At 43.5% G+C, this 17,313-nt stretch overlaps 1 protein-coding gene across 1 annotated transcript in view; it reads right to left on the bottom strand.

Moving 5' to 3' along the window:
• Nucleotides 1-17,313, bottom strand: part of LOC130298249 (uncharacterized) — a 68,409-nt gene that overhangs the window by 26,258 nt on the left and 24,838 nt on the right.

The raw sequence follows: 17,313 nt of genomic DNA, 5'->3' as shown, positions 1-17,313 counted from the left end.
ATTTATCACAAACCCTAGACCAGCGTTTCCCGTCTTGACGTCTATTTTCGGTCTCAGATCATAAAATCCATTTTTCTATATGAGAAGTCGTCAATATCTCAGCGTCCCCCGGGTTCAGTAAACATCGGTGTAATTCTTTTCCTTTTCTTTGTCCTCCCCGGGGTATAAAATCCCTAGAGATCTGATCACATCTGGTACAAGATCTCTTTACTTCACACTTTGCGCCATTATTACACGGATTGAAGACCCAGTTACACGCTCGTAAATTCCCATATATGTCGTGGATTGGAAGAATAAAGGTTCTGAAATCTTATATTTACCAATAATATTTTATATTTTTACAGTCCGTCCCTATCATAGTACGGAATTGTTATTTTTCTTCTATCCGATGGTTATTTAGTAATTTTGTTATGATTCAGAAGAGACCACGTGTCCCGTATAGACGCTCACCCTGAAGACATTAGACGGCGGTTTTGTGTTTCCGGATTTACACACTTATTATAAAGCTTTTCCTTCGTCTGGATTATTAGAGCTCGTTCGCTCTTCTTTTTCTCATCCTCCCCTTTATATTCCTCCTCATGTGGATATGGAATTCTCCTCAGTCCCTCCTTCTATAGGGCCCATTTTGTGGCCCCCGCAGTCCTCCTTGGCCTCTCTAGTTCTTTCCTCTTTTATATATAACTTTGTCGGTATTACGAGACTGCTCTACGACTGATTCTGATTTCCCTTCTCCCCTAACCCCACTTTCTTTACTCCCTATGGTTATTACTAAACACATTTTCCCTCTTCCCCTTTGTGGGAACGTTTACATTCTTTTACGTTACGAGATTTATATTCTTCTACTAAGACTTTGGCCATAGAGGAATCTCAGGCTTTCTGGGGTTTTATAAGTAAATTTATCTTTACTCTCCAATGTTTTCAGCGTTATACTAACATGCGTCCCTGAAATTGGTTAGAGAGATTGTATTTATTCCCTAAATAATAATACTATCTAAGCTTTATTCTTATCTGATTTCTTCTGCTTCTAATAGTAACCAAAATGCATCTTATACGAGAAGAGGAGCTGAATATCCAACTCTCTGAAGAACAATGCGTATTTATCTCTAGCGCTCACGTGGCTCCTCCCCCTGTATTCGTATACAGGAGAGTTCATATAAGTTATATTGTTGAGGGTATGGGACTCCTCTTCTCCTTTTTCACATGGTATTAGAGAATCTTCTCAATGTGTGTGTGGGATTGAGTCAGGCCATTAGTCAATAGTCCTTTGATAAAACTGGGGAGCCAGCGAAACGTCAGGGAACTGGATACGTGGGAGTTTTAATTTCAGCTCTTACACTTAGCTACTCTTACACTTATTACTAAATATACAGATGGCTCCTGAATGGCCATACAATATAAGTGCACATTCCTTCTGAGCTTATCTTATTTCCAGCACACTGATACGGAGCTAAACTAGGGCTGGCATTTTAACAGTGGTGTAGTTCTGACACCTAGTGGTGAATTTGTACATTACTTATGGTTTTTGATTTCTTTTGATATTTTAAGTTACATTTTATAGGGAGGGTTCTTAGTCTAGGGTACACCTTTAGTGGGTTTCCCCTAAAGTTATTCAGAGTTACCTTGGCACCTATTCATTGTTGTTGTATGTGGATTGAGTTGGGCACTTTTTTGCATATTGCAAAAGAAAGAATAGAAAATCTATGAAAAAATCTGGGGTCAGCTCACTGCCTGACGATGCCTTCAGTATATGGATGGATAGGACACTTGCATCACATATGGAAGCTAAGCAAGCTGCTTAGCCATGTCTCAGCATAGGTAATCCAGCTCCCATAAAAAATTTTTACTTTAATAAAAAACATTAAAACATGTAGTGGATATATCAAAATAGAATAACAAGCACGTATGAAGCGCTGATACGTTTCGATCTGTCAACAGATCTTAGTCATGGCATAAACTAACAACATTGCAAACAGAATTTATACTGACTAACCCACAGGTGTAAAGGCATTTGTGTCATATATTGCGCCACATCCTTGTATCAGGTGATTAATCATAATACGGTAACATAATACATATATAATCTCTGTTCTTGACAAGAATATTAACCTTACAAACATATGTACGAAAGAAGAAGATCACATAGCTTAATAAATATATGATAAATCATTGCGGAAATTCAGACGTGTTGGAGAACAAGTCTCCAAACATAAGATCCAAAAAGCTTCTCACAAGAATACTTGTTACTCCAGTCTCTGCCTCTATGTGGGGGACGCACCCTTTTTATCCCGGAGGACCTGCATGGACTCCTAAAAATTGCCTGGTAAGTCCCCAAAGAGACCTATGTATTGTCCCATATATGGGGCATATTTACATGTTCTAAGAACCTAACTTTGAGCTTCCTGGACGTACATCCCACATATTGTATATTACACAATAAACCCGCAACTATACTGGGAGGCTGCTAAGGCGGTTTTTAGGGGCCGGATTCTGGGTTATACTGCCACTCAGAAGCAGAAAATAACCCAGCAGATTACTTCTCTGGGACAGGCTTTATGCCAGGCTTATGCCGCTTTTATGGTGTCTCCATCGGCTGCCACTAAGATGCCTGGTCTGTGGCTAAGGCAGATTATGAATGTTGGGTGGAGAGGCGGGATAATCTAGCTCGCTCTCAATTCAAAGCCACCCTGTTTTACCATGGAACGTACCTGTTGGCCCACTTCACTAAAGGAATACAGGGTCCTTGCAGAGAGATCCTAAGGTGATCAATGATATGCTGATAACTTATCTTCATTCTCTATACTCTGATGTGGGTCCAGGGAGTTCTTCTTTCCGGGACTAGATAGCGTCGGCTAATCTTCCCATAACACACTAATGCACCCATAACGAAAGAAGAACTTGATGGAACGATTAAGGGGTTGGCGGTAAATAAGGCGCCAGGTCCAGATGGCTTTTCGGGGGGTTTATAGCATTCTCAAGGGGGAGACTACCCCGACGTTGTTGGGACTCTTCAACTCTTACCTGCAGGGGAGCCCCATACCCTGCTCAATGAATACAGACTATATAAAGGTCTTGCCTAAACCTGGGAAATATCTTCTTACCCTAGATCGTCCCATATCTTTAATAAATGATGACCTTAAATCGGTCTTTAAAATTCTGGCAGCCCGTTTGGCAGCCTAAACACTATACACAAACACTATAATTTATCCTGTGTATATCGTCACTGTATTGATTGGGTTAGGGGTTTTGATGCCTATTCTAATACAGCTCTGGAGTCGGGATTGGTGCACCCTTGGTCCTTACCTGCCCTTCTTCACTCTAAGGGGGCTATTCCTGGTCCTTTTAAAGGGCTCAGCTATAGAAAGGGATACGTTGGTGGCGTGGAAGGCAGGGAGCGCAGCAATGCAATCACCATTTTTGATTAGCAAACATATGCCTCAATGGTCCTTGCCCGGATTCCCTTTAGATAGGGAAAAAAGCATGTATTATTCCTCTGCAGTCACATGATCTTATACATGCTGGGAGTTGTAGTTCTCTCCTCTTATTCCTCTGCAGTAAACCTGTTTTTTATACATAAATGTTGAATATTATTTGGGAACAATCTGATTCAGAAAAAACAATAGTAAACAATGCATAAAAAAGAAGCGTTTCGAATAAGTAACTGAGGATTTGAAGGGCTTAAACGCTGTTGGGCCACCAACCTAAGGGTGGAAATATAAAGAGTAAGGGCCCAAAAATTGAATTGGCAAGAAAATAGGTGCCAACCTTTCCAGCTACATACTTGTTCAGCATATTTAATACGTTACTGAGGATTTCAAGGAGTTAAACCCTTGAGGACCTGGGCAATTTATGTTTTTGCACTTTTGTTTTTTCCTCCTCACCTTCTAAAAAATCATAACTCTCAATTTTGCACCTACAGACCCATATAGGGGCTTGTTTTTTGCGACACCAATTGTACTTTGTAATGACATCACTTTTTTATAACATAGTCTGTGACGAAACAAAAGAAAAGCTTATTTCTGGGGTGAAATTTGAAAAAATAAAAGCCATTTTGTAACTTTTTGGGGCTTCCGTATCTACACAGTGCACTTTTTGGTAAAAATGACACCTTATCTTTATTCTGTAGGTTTATACAGTTGCAAGGATACCCAATGTATGTAGGTTTTCTTTTATTTTACTGCTTAAAAAAATTAAAACTACATGCACCAAAATTAGTACATGTAACACCTTAACGACCAAGGGCGTACCTGTATGACACTGGGTTACGGGCTTACCTAGCGTCATAGCTGGGTGGCCCTGCCGGCTTTCAGCTGCCAGGATCCATGTCTATTGCCGGACATCACCAATCGCGGTGATTACCGGCATTAACCCCTTAGAAGGTATACAGAGTACAGTACAGCGCAGCGGCTGATAATTTATTGGGGGAGGGGGAGGAGTGCTCGCGGGTCACATATGATTTGGGGGGGTTAGAGAAGGAGCGCTCGCGGGTCACATGATTTGGGGGGTGTAGAGAAGAGCGCTCAACGGGATACCATTAAATACCGTGGAACTGCCAAAACTTCCAAAAATACAGTGATACACATTTTTGGTCATACCGCCCAGCACTACGGGGGAGGGACCCTACCTGCCTCCATCTCCTTCCGATCGGCGCTCCTATGCTTCATGCCTGAGATTCAGGCTGGAGCAGCAGAGCGCCGATAACACTGATCAATGCTATGCTATGGCATAGCATTGAACTGTGTATGCAATCAGAAGATTGCATATACAGTGCTTTGTGAAAGTATTCGGCCCCCTTGAACTTTTCGACTTTTTTGCCACATTTCAGGCTTCAAACATAAAGATATAAAACTGTAATTTTTTGTGAAGAATCATCAAGTGGGACACAATCATGAAGTGGAACGAAATTTATTGGATATTTCAAACTTTGTTAACAAATAAAAAACTGAAAAATTGGGCATGCAAAATTATTCAGCCCCTTTAATTTCAGTGCAGCAAACTCTCTCCAGAAGTTCAGTGAGGATCTCTGAATGATCCAATGTTGACCTAACTGACTAATGATGATAAATAGAATCCACCTGTGTGTAATCAAGTCTCCGTATAGATGCACCTGCACTGTGATAGTCTCAGAGGTCCGTTTAAAGTGCAGAGAGCATCATGAAGAACAAGGAACACACCAGGCAGGTCCGAGATACTGTTGTGGAGAAGTTTAAAGCCGGATTTGGATACAAAAAGATTTCCCAAGCGTTAAACATCCCAAGGAGCACTGTGCAAGCGATAATATTGAAATGGAAGGAGTATCAGACCATTGCAAATCTGCGAAGACCTGGCCGTCCCTCTAAACTTTCAGATCATATAAGGAGAAGACTGATCAGAGATGCAGCCAAGAGCCCCATGATCACTCTGGATGAACTGCAGAGATCTACAGCTGAGGTGGGAGACTCTGTCCATAGGACAACAATCAGTTGTATAGTGCACAAATCTGGTCTTTATGGAAGAGTGGCAAGAAGAAAGCCATTTCTTAAAGATATCCATGAAAAGTGTTGTTTAAAGTTTGCCACAAGCCACCTGGGAGACACCAAACATGTAAAAGAAGGTGCTCTGGTCAGATGAAACCAAAATCCAACTTTTTGGCAACAATGCAAAACGTTATGTTTAGCGTAAAAGCAACACAGCTCATCACCCTGAACACACCATCCCCACTGTCACACATGGTGGTGGCAGCATCATGGTTTGGGCTTTTCTTCAGCAGGGACAGGGAAGATGGTTAAAATAGATGGGAAGATGGATGGAGCCAAATACAGGACCATTCTGGAAGAAAACCTGATGGAGTCTGCAAAAGATCTGAGACAGGGACAGAGATTTGTCTTCCAACAAGACAATGATCCAAAACATAAAGCCAAATCTACAATGGAATGGTTCACAAATAAACATATCCAGGTGTTAGAATGGCCAAGTCAAAGTCCAGACCTGAATCCAATGGAGAATCTGTGGAAAGAACTGAAAACTGCTGTTCACAAACGCTCTCCATCCAACCTTACTGAGCTCCAGCTGTTCACAAACGCTCTCCATCCAACCTCACTGAGCTCCAGCTGTTCACAAACGCTCTCCATCCAACCTCACTGAGCTCCAGCTGTTCACAAACGCTCTCCATCCAACCTCACTGAGCTCCAGCTGTTTACAAACGCTCTCCATCCAACCTCACTGAGCTCCAGCTGTTCACAAACGCTCTCCATCCAACCTCACTGAGCTCCAGCTGTTTACAAACGCTCTCCATCCAACCTCACTGAGCTCCAGCTGTTCACAAACGCTCTCCATCCAACCTCACTGAGCTCCAGCTGTTTACAAACGCTCTCCATCCAACCTCACTGAGCTCCAGCTGTTCACAAACGCTCTCCATCCAACCTCACTGAGCTCCAGCTGGAGGAATGGGCAAAAATTTCAGTCTCTCAATGTGCAAAACTGATAGAGACATACCCCAAGCGACTTACATGTGTAATCAAAGCAAAAGGTGGTGCTACAAAGTATTAACTTGAGGGGGCTGAATAATTTAGCATGCCCAATTTTTCAGTTTTTTATTTGTTAAAAGAGTTTGAAATATTCAATAAATTTCATTCCACTTCATGATTGTGTCCCACTTGTTGTTGATTCTTCACAAAAAATTACAGTTTTATATCTTTATGTTTGAAGCCTGAAATGTGGCAAAAGGTCAAAGTTCAAGGGGGCCGAATACTTTCACAAGGCACTGTATATAACAATACTGTTCACTGCTCCACAGGATATACTCCGTTCTATCTTATGATGGGCCGACATGGGCATCTTCCTAAAGATAGAGCCTTTGGGTTGCAAGCACCCTTCAATAACTCCCCACAGACCTCACAAGACTGGATTTCCGATCACCAGAGGCGAATTCAAAAGAAATTGTGGGGAAGAAGATGGGCGAGGCCCAAGAAAGGCAGCAGAGGGACTACAACCGTCATGCCTCTGCTCAACTGTTGAACTTGATGTGGCTGCGGAAGTTTCCCAGAACTCACAAGCTCGATTCCATATGGGAGACTGAACCCTACACCATCACTGCTTTGCCATACCCGGACACAGACATCTATGAAGTACAGAAAGATGGGTTTGAACCCCAGGTGGTCCACCGTAATCGGATAAAGTTGTGCCTTGGAGAGGATCTACCTGAGCCTCCTCCTGCTCTTACAGTCACCAGGCCCGTTAGGGAATATGTACCAGGTCAGGGGATTCATCCATCGATGGACGTGCCAATGTTCTCTCCTCATCAACCAACCCTGGTTTCCTCTCCAGTTGTGAATCTGTCTCTGGCAACATCTTCTGCAAATTCCATTACAAGTAGAGATCCTGTCTCTCCAATCCTTATGCATCCTCTCAGTCGAGGTCCAAGTGAAACTCTGGAATCCAGCCCTCAAGCTGGTCCCTCAAGGGCCGAAGAACCGAGTGCCTCAGAAGAAGCAGTGTCGGCTGAAGAAGCAGTACCTGAAACCCAGGAGGTGGTGTTGCGTCGGTCTCCAAGGTCGACACAAGGGCAGCTTCCACTTAGATACCAAGACTAATCTAATCTATCTCACTAATTCAGTACACATAATATTGATTTCAGTGTACACAAACAAATAAGTACTTTGCAGTTCACATAAACTTCAGTACATGATTCTCACTACTCAGGACATGTACGTCAGGGACTGTAACATTACTCATATCAGTTCCAAGCCACCTTATACACTCAGTGTCTTTCATTTCTCTTGCTTAGTTTGTCTTTACGTGTTAGGAATGTTTTTGTGGCCAGAAAGTATCCCTGTAGCTAACAGAAAATACACGTTAAAGGTCAAAACTTAAAGGTGATAGCACCCAAAATGTTATCTGTATCTAATGTTCTAGGGATAAGTATTTGGTTATCGATAGGCCCTAGTAGCACAGGCATTGGGGAGATAGCCTCAGGCAACCCAATCCGAAAACAGTGTATAAGTGTCTAAAATGTCAGTGGCGTAATATCAACTTTATGCAAAATCAAATGTGAACTATGCTCAACTGTGAACTGTACTCAAATGTGATTTATGCTCTAATGTATTCAGTATGTATTAGCCTCACCATAGTATACATACTCCACAACCTCAGTACTACATAAGTTAACTTGATGTTTATAGTTATAGTATAACTACACTACAAAACCAAATAATTAAGGGTATAGAGTTATACCACACATAAATAGTATAACATACATGATATGTTAGTACAGAAAAAGAATAAAAATACACACAATAGTTACAGGTTATTATTTGTTATTGCTAATTCTGTTGGTGAGCAAGAAAAATCTGATATTTTACCTAACCCTGTTTGTGCTCATCCTGTTTAAAAAAAAAAAAAAAAAAAAAAATATATATATATATATATATATATATATGTCTTTTATCCGGTTATATAAGCATGGACACTTCCAAAACAGTGCCGGAGCATACAAAGCATACATGGACCTTCTTATGGAATACAAGAGACTGTTTGTTTACTTTCCTCATTTATTTTTCCACATCAGCCTGGAATGGACACTAACGAACTTGAGCTCCAGGTCTGCATCAGGCCTTGGCCATTCCGTTCCTCTTCCAGGGGACTTACGTTGGGGACGACTTCTTTTAAGTAAGGGGGTTTGTGGTGTCCCGGTACAGAACATGGCTCTGTCCCATGATAAGGGTCCCCTTAATCAGAGCCACTTCATGCCCTTGGCTCTGATCCCTGTCTCCCCGTGGATGTTTATGACAAGAACCCTATTTCTTCTTCTATATTCTCTGCCAGTTATAATTGAAGTTGTATAAATTGAATAGTATATGTGATTGGCTATATATAGGACCTTAAGTCATGTGATACGTTTATCATGTGATATTTGTATAGAGTTATAACTTGCCACCAATGAGCATTAGTCTAGCCCACACTATATAAAGGGCTGTATTCTGATCCTTCTTCCTGTTTGTTCCGGTGTTAGTTCCGGGATCATCAGATAAGACAAGCACAGATTTATCTCTTATCTCTACTCATCTCAGATAGGCCTCAAGCCATCTCACAGCAGCCACTTATAACTCCGGGACTACTTCCAAGCCAAAGTAACAGTAGCACAGTGGTTCACTCAAGTATATGCTCAGTCCTGACAAGTGTGCGAGGTTACCTGCAAACCAGATACCTCAGAACTGTAAAGACTGTTAACCCCTTAAGGATCGGGGGTTTTTCCGTTTTTGCATTTTCGTTTTTTGCTCCTTGCCTTTAAAAAATCATAACTCTTTCAATTTTGCACCTAAAAATCCATATGATGGCTTATTTTTGCGCCACCAATTCTACTTTGTAATGACGTCAGTCATTTTGCCCAAAAATTTACGGTGAAACGGAAAAAAAAATCATTGTGCGACAAAATTGAAAAAAAAACGCAGTTTTGTAACTTTTGGGGGCTTCCGTTTCTACGTAGTACATTTTTCGGTAAAAATGACACCTTATCTTTATTCTGTAGGTCCATACGATTAAAATGATACCCTACTTATATAGGTTTGATTTTGTCGGACTTCTGGAAAAAATCATAACTACATGCAGGAAAATTAATACGTTTAAAATTGTCATATTCTGACCCCTATAACTTTTTTATTTTTCCGTGTATGGGGCGGTATGAGGACTCATTTTTTGCGCCATGATCTGAAGTTTTTAACGGTACCATTTTTGCATTGATAGGACTTATTGATCGCTTTTTATTCATTTTTAAATGATATAAAAAGTGACCAAAAATGCACTATTTTGGACTTTGGAGCGGTTTAATTAATGATATATTTTTATAATTCGGACATTTCCACACGCGGTGATACCATATATCTTTATTTTTATTTACACTGTGTTTTTTTTTTTTTTTATTGGAAAAGGGGGGTGATTCAAACTTTTAATAGGGGAGGAGTTAAATGATATTTCTTCACTTTTTTTTTTTCACTTTTTTTTTGCAGTGTTATAGCTCCCATAGGGACCTATAACACTGCACACACTGATCTCTTATACTGATCATTGTTATCCCATAGTGACCTATAACACTGCACACACTGATCTCTTATACTGATCATTGTTATCCCATAGGGACCTATAACACTGCACACACTGATCTCTTATACTGATCATTGTTATCCCATAGGGACCTATAACACTGCACACACTCATCTCTTATACTGATCATTGTTATCCCATAGGGACCTATAACACTGCACACACTGATCTTCATCATTGATCACTGGTTTCTCATAAGAAACCAGTGATCAACGATTCTGCCGCATGACTGCTCATGTCTGGATCTCAGGCACTGAGCAGTCATTCAGCGATCGGACAGTGAGGAGGCAGGTAGGGGCCCTCCCGCTGTCCTGTCAGCTGTTCGGGATGCTGCGATTAGCCGCGGCTATCCAGAACAGCCCGACTGAGCTAGCCGGCAACTTTCACTTTCACTTTTAGCCGCGCGGCTCAGTTCTGAGCGCGCGGCTAAAGGGTTAATAGCGCTGCGCCGCGATCGGCGCTGCGCACTATTAGAGGCGGGTCCCGGCTTCACTATGATGCCGAGCCCGCCGTGATATGACGCGGGGTTACTGTGAAACCCCGCGTTATATCAGGAGAGCAGGACCAAGGACGTACTGGTACGTCCTTGGTCCTTAAGGGGTTAATGGTTGTTATTGCTGCAAGCTACAAGTAAAGAGTTAACGTTCTGCATAACTTCAGCCGTGGACATTCTATTACTTCCATCACCGTTTCTGGGCAGATTAGCGGCAGTGAACCAACTGGAAAAACCTGCACCCTGGCGTCACAATACAAGTAAGGGGTTAATACCAACTCGCCCCCACACAGGGTTAATACCACCAGACCCTGAGCTAGCTTGTATCACCCGACTACCACACTACTTCCCCCTAATGATCTGCACTACTGTCCCCTAATGATCTGCACTACTGCCCTAATGATCTTTGACACTGCTCCCTAATGATCTGCACTACTGCCCTAATGATCTATGACACTGCCCCCTAATGATCTGCACCACTGCCCCCTAATGATCTATGACACTGCCCTCTAATGATCTGCACTACTGCCCCCTAATGATCTGCACTACTGCCCTAATGAACAGTTTAGATGTTTTCAGAATACTTTACCCAGTTTCCCTGTTTGTCTTTCCATTAAACTGTAGACCTGACCTCTTGGTTCCACTCAACACCCCCCAGCAATCTACTTTTGTTACTATTACTTGAGGCACCTGTGTAATGCAGAAACCATGTAAGGAGAATCTATCTACCCTCCCCCAAACCCACGTATCTACCCACTCTACTATGTGGGACACTCGTGTTATTATTACTGTATAGAGGCTAAAGGTGCTAGAAAAATCTAAAATGTTTGTCTGGCAGGTTCTGTGGAGTTGTGGCTGAAAGAAATCATCATGACGGTCTGGGCTGTATAGAGAAGGAAAGTGATGAGAGAAGAGGTCACCTGATGTAACTGTATGTAATCAGTACTGTTATATGGTGTGTAGAGCCGGGGTCACTACTGTCTGTGTATAGCGGTGTTATAATGTGTAGTCATGGTGTGGTACAATCATTTGTCCCTTGTATAGTGGTGTTATTGGTGATACTGTGTATAGCGGTTTTATCCAGTATCAGTATGGTAGTATTATCCTGTCACTATATCGTGGTCATTAGGGCTGCAGCTAACCATTATTTTAATAATCAATTAGTTGCCGATTACTTCATCGATTAATCGGAAAAAACGTCAAAATGCCAAAAAAAAGAGGTTCAGCTGATTCTACTTGATAAATCATGTACAATGGCCATATTAGAAGTTTGTACCATGTGATTTCACCAAACAGCAGAATTATTTATTTTTTTATGTTTATGCCGGTTGCTGTCATTATTAATGATCCTGTACAAAAACCAGCGTAAATTTGATACTGCCGCATGGGTAACTGTCTGAACTATTAAAATAATATGTTAATGATTTACTAACATTTAATTTTAATAGTTCAGACAGTTCGCCACGCGGCAGTATCAGATATGTAAAAAATTTTTTTTTTTTTACTTTTTTTGTATAGCAATAGGAAAAGGGGGAGCTAATTTTTATTTGGTGAGAGGTTTATTTCCATTTTTTTTTTTTTTTACTTTACACTTTTTATATAGCACTCCTATACACATGTGGGTATGTGCAGACTGCAGAGCATTGCACCCGACCCATGTCTGTTGTACAGACTCTGTAGTACAAACACTAGGGTGCAAATGCTCTGCAGCCCCCCATGTGTATAGCAGTGTATATGTACTACAAACACACTGCTTTACCCATGGGTGTATGTGCAGAGCATTGCATCCTAGTGTCTGTAGTACAGACACTAGGATGCAATGCTCTGCACATACTACCATGTGTATAGCAGTGTGTATGTAGTACACACTTACACTACTTACACACTCAGCACTGCTACATACACACACTCACACTCAACTCTGCTACATACACACACACATGCTTAGCTCTGCTAAATACACACAGTTACACACTCAACTCTGCTACATACACACACTCAGCTCTGCTACATACACAAACTCACACACTCAGCACTGCTACATACACACTTACACACTCAGCTTTGCTACATACACAATCACACACTCAACTATGCTGCATACACACACTCAGCCCTGCTACATACACGCACTCACACATTCAGCTTTGCTACTTACACACTCAGCTCTGCTGCATACACACACTCACACATTCAGCTCTGCTACATACACTCACAGACTCAGCTCTGCTACATACACACACACACACACACACTCAACTCTGCTACATATTCACACTAACACAGCTCTGCTACACACACATTCACACACTCAGCTCTGCCACACACACACAATCACACACAACTCTACTGCATACACACACTCTGCTCTGCTACACACACACACACTCAGCTCTGCTACATACATACATTCACACACTTAGCTCTGCTACATACACACATTCACACACTCCGCTCTGCTACATACACACTCACAAACTCAGCTCTGCTACATGCACACAATATCGCACTCAGCTCTGCTACATACACACATTCACACACGCACTCAGCCCTGCTACATACACACAATCACACATTCAACTCTGCTGCATACACACTCAACTCTGCTAAATATACACACTCACACAGCTCTGCTACATACACAAACTCACACACTCAGCTCTGCTACATACACACACTCACGCACTCAGCCCTGCTACATACACACAATCACACATTCAACTCTGCTGCATACACACTCAACTCTGCTACATATACACACTCACACAGCTCTGCTACATACACACACACACACTCAACTCTGCTACATACACTCACACACTCAACTATGCTGCATACACTCACACACTCAGCCCTGCTACATACACATACACACACTCAACTCTGCTACATACACTCACACACTCAACTATGCTGCATACACTCACACACTCAGCTCTGCTACATACACACACATAAACCTAACAGCCTACCTCCTTCTCCCTCCTGCACATACAGTGGTATAGTCTTAGCTGTACGTCACCATGGTTACACTACACAGGTGCAATCTCCTGCACTCATCAAGAACAGCAGGAGTTTGAATTTTACAGTTTGAAGTTTGAACTGTGCAGGAAGGGGGCGGGGAAAAGCAGCAGCCGCACACGTGATTGGTGAGCAGTGGGTCAGAGGAGGATGGGACAGGGATATGAACAGAGGCTGCAGCGGTGCGGACTGGCATCTGACCGCGCGCCTGCAGCAGCCTTATGGCCGCCGGCGCCCGGACAACGAATCGGACGATTATTCGATAACAAGATTAGTCGACAACGAATTCTATTATCGAATTTCATCGATTTTATCTAATATACGTTGCAGCCCAAGTGGTCATGGTGTGGTGCAATAATTTGTCCCTTGTATAGTGGTGTTATTGGTGATCCTGTGTATAGCGGTTTTATCCAGTATCAGTGTGGTAGTATTATCCTGTCACTATATCGTGGTCATGGTGTGGTACAATCATTTGTCCCTTGTATAGTGGTGTTATTGGTGATCCTGTGTATAGCGGTTTTATCCAGTATCAGTGTAGTAGTATTATCCTGTCACTATATCGTGGTCATGGTGTGGTACAATCATTTGTCCCTTGTATAGTGGTGTTATTGGTCTCTGTATAGAGTTTTATATCTAAAGGGGTACTTCGCTGCCCCAGCATTTGGAACATTTTGTTCTGAATGCTTGGAGGGGGCATGATTGTGACATAATGACCCCGCCACCAGCACCTAGTGTTCTAAATGAACTTCGGGTGCAGCACAGAGATCGCAGGGGGACCCCCACAAGCAGACATCTTATCTCCTATCCTTTTAGGGCAGGGGTCCTCAAACTATGGCCCGCGGTCCAGATGCGGCCCGCCGAGGACATTTATCCGGCCCGCCGCTGCCTGGGGCATCCCTGTGTCCCGAAAGATGTTTTCGGGACACAGGAATGCGCTCTCGGAGACCCCGTGTTTGCTTTAAAAACGCAGGGGCCACTGGGAAGGTGGCGCATGCAGGCACGTCACTGACGCCGTGCGTGCGCCCATAGCAACGGAGCGCGGAGGAGCGGGGCAGCGATGAGGACGTGCGCAGGCCAGCTAGGTAAGTGTTCCCAGCAGCACGTCAGCTTCGGTGCTCCGACCACCGCTCCTTCGGTCCCGGGACTTACTGCTATGTCCAGACCAGAGGAGTGGTGGTCAGAGCACTGAAGTGGGGCAGAACACAGGCATACAGCCTTACACTGTATGAATGGAGGCTGTATGTGTGTGGGGGAACATACTGCACCTAATTTGGGGGATCTATACTGCGCCTAATGTGGGGGAACATGCTGCACCTAATGTGGGGGAACATTATACTGCACCTAATATGGGGAAACTATACTGCACCTAATGTGGGGGAACTGTACTGCACCTAATGTGGAGGAATTGTACTGCACCCAATGTGGAGGAATTGTACTGCACCTAATGTGGGGGGACTATACTGCACCTAATGTGGGGGACTATACTGCACCTAATGTGGGGGGACTATACTGCACCTAATGTGGGGGAACTATACTGCACCTAATGTGGGGGAACTATACTGCACCTAATGTGGGGGGAACTATACTGCACCTAATGTGGGGGAACTATACTGTACCTAATGTGGGGGAACTATACTGCACCTAATGTGGGGGGAATATACTGCACCTAATGTGGGGAACTGTACTGCACCTAATGTGGGGGAACTGTACTGTACCTAATGTGGGGGAACTGTACTGCAACTAATGTGGGGAACTGTACTGCAACTAATGTGGGGGAGCTGTACTGCACCTAATGTGGGGGAACTGTACTGCACCTAATGTGGGGGAATTGTACTGCACCTAATGTGGAGGAACTGTACTGCACCTAATGTGGGGAACTATACTGCCAACCCTAATGTGTGGGAACTACAACCTAATGTGGGGGATCTATACTGCCAACCTAATGTGGGGGAACTGTGCTGCGTACTTAAAGTGGTAGTCCACTAAGATATATAAGTGTGCATAGGAATTTGTTCATGTTTTGTTATCTATAGTCCGGCCCTCCAATGGTCTGAGGGACCGTGAACTGGCCCCCCGTTTAAAAAGTTTGAGGACCCCTGCTTTAGGGAATAAGATGTTTAGGGATGGAGTACCCCTTTAATAACAGTATGTTGGTATTAGCCCTTACAGTCGTAATATGTCGTCCTGATGTGGAGGTATTATTTTATGTTTTTAAACCCCCGACCCGTGAGAAAATCCTATGTGCGCCCCTGGTGAGCCGGGGCCCGAGGCCTCATGATCAATTTTCACAAAGTCTAGAGCCGCTCATAGAACTCTAGGCTTCTATGTATTATGATCGTGTCATCAATGTTGTTGGATGTTTTGATTCTATGATTTTCACTTTTACCTTTTTCATGTATATTTAGTCCACAATATGGCAGGTTTCTTAGGTTTATATATATTTATTATAAGACACACACTAGCACTTAAACTCTACTGAAATGAAATGAAGTCCTGTGCTTCCCAGCAGGCTCAGACATAACTGTTGCTGATCTCCATCCTCCAGGGCATGCTGACAGTTGTAGTTATGAAGCAGCCGGAGAGCGGCAGTTTATAGATCACCAGGGGATGAATAAACCGTCATACCGTCCTATAGACTGACAGAGGGGATGAGATGTTACTATGTATAGAATTGGGGGTGTAACCTGTGGGGTATTTTAGTTTTGTACTACCCTAGGCCGCCCTAGGTATATATATGTATGTTCTTCTATAATATTCTCCACTACTGTACACAAGACCCCGCACATACCCCCCCCCCCCACACTCCATCCATGGTTTATAGAGCAGGGTCTCTCCATAGAGAATGCATGGAGCGCTGGTCACTCTCTTCATTTCCGGGACATTACTCCTCCATTCTGGGGATCCCCTCGGTCAGACCCCACTGATCACTGGATATCCTCTGTCCTGTGGATAGGGGATCAATTATAAATTGGGGAAACCCTCTATAAGCAATAATGTTATCAGCATGTCACCTGAGGGACCTCCTATACTGCAAACAGGCGGACAACAACCCCCATCATCACCTCCACAGCCCATATACAGTATATATACACACACACAGCAGGGAGTTGTAGTCCCTGTTATGTGTGTGTATGCTAGTGTTTACAAACCAGTGTGCCTCCAGCTGTTGCAAAACTACAACTTCCAGCGGCCCTTGATTTCTGGGAGCGCGACGTGAGCGAACGTCGATACGAGGCCCCCACGTTAGGTGCGGCACAGTTCCCCCCACGTTAGGTGCGGCACAGTTCCCCCCATGTTAGGTGCGGCACAGTTCCCCCTACGTTAAGTGCGGCAAAGTTCCCCCCACGTTAGGTGCGGCAGAGTTCCCCCCACGTTAGGTGCGGCAGAGTTCCCCCCACATTAGGTGCGGCAGAGTTCCCCCCACGTAAGGTGCGGCAGAGTTCCCCCCACATTAGGTGCGGCAGAGTTCCCCCCACACTAGGTGCGGCAGAGTTCCCCCACATTAGGTGCAGCAGAGTTCCCCCCACATTAGGCTAGCAGTGTTCCCCCACATTAGGTGCAGTATAGTTCCCCCACATTAGGTGCAGTATAGTTCCCCCACATTAGGTGCAGTATAGTTCCCCCACATTAGGTGCAGTATAGTCCCCCAACATTAGGTGCAGTATAGTCCCCCACATTAGGTGTTGTACAGTTCCCCCACATTAGGCTGTGGTTCCCCCACATTA

The sequence above is a fragment of the Hyla sarda genome (genome assembly GCF_029499605.1).
Source record: "Hyla sarda isolate aHylSar1 chromosome 1 unlocalized genomic scaffold, aHylSar1.hap1 SUPER_1_unloc_6, whole genome shotgun sequence".
NCBI classification, from domain to species: domain Eukaryota; kingdom Metazoa; phylum Chordata; class Amphibia; order Anura; family Hylidae; genus Hyla; species Hyla sarda.
The sequence above is the reverse complement of the archived record's forward strand: the minus strand, read 5'-3'. Positions and strand labels throughout refer to the sequence as shown.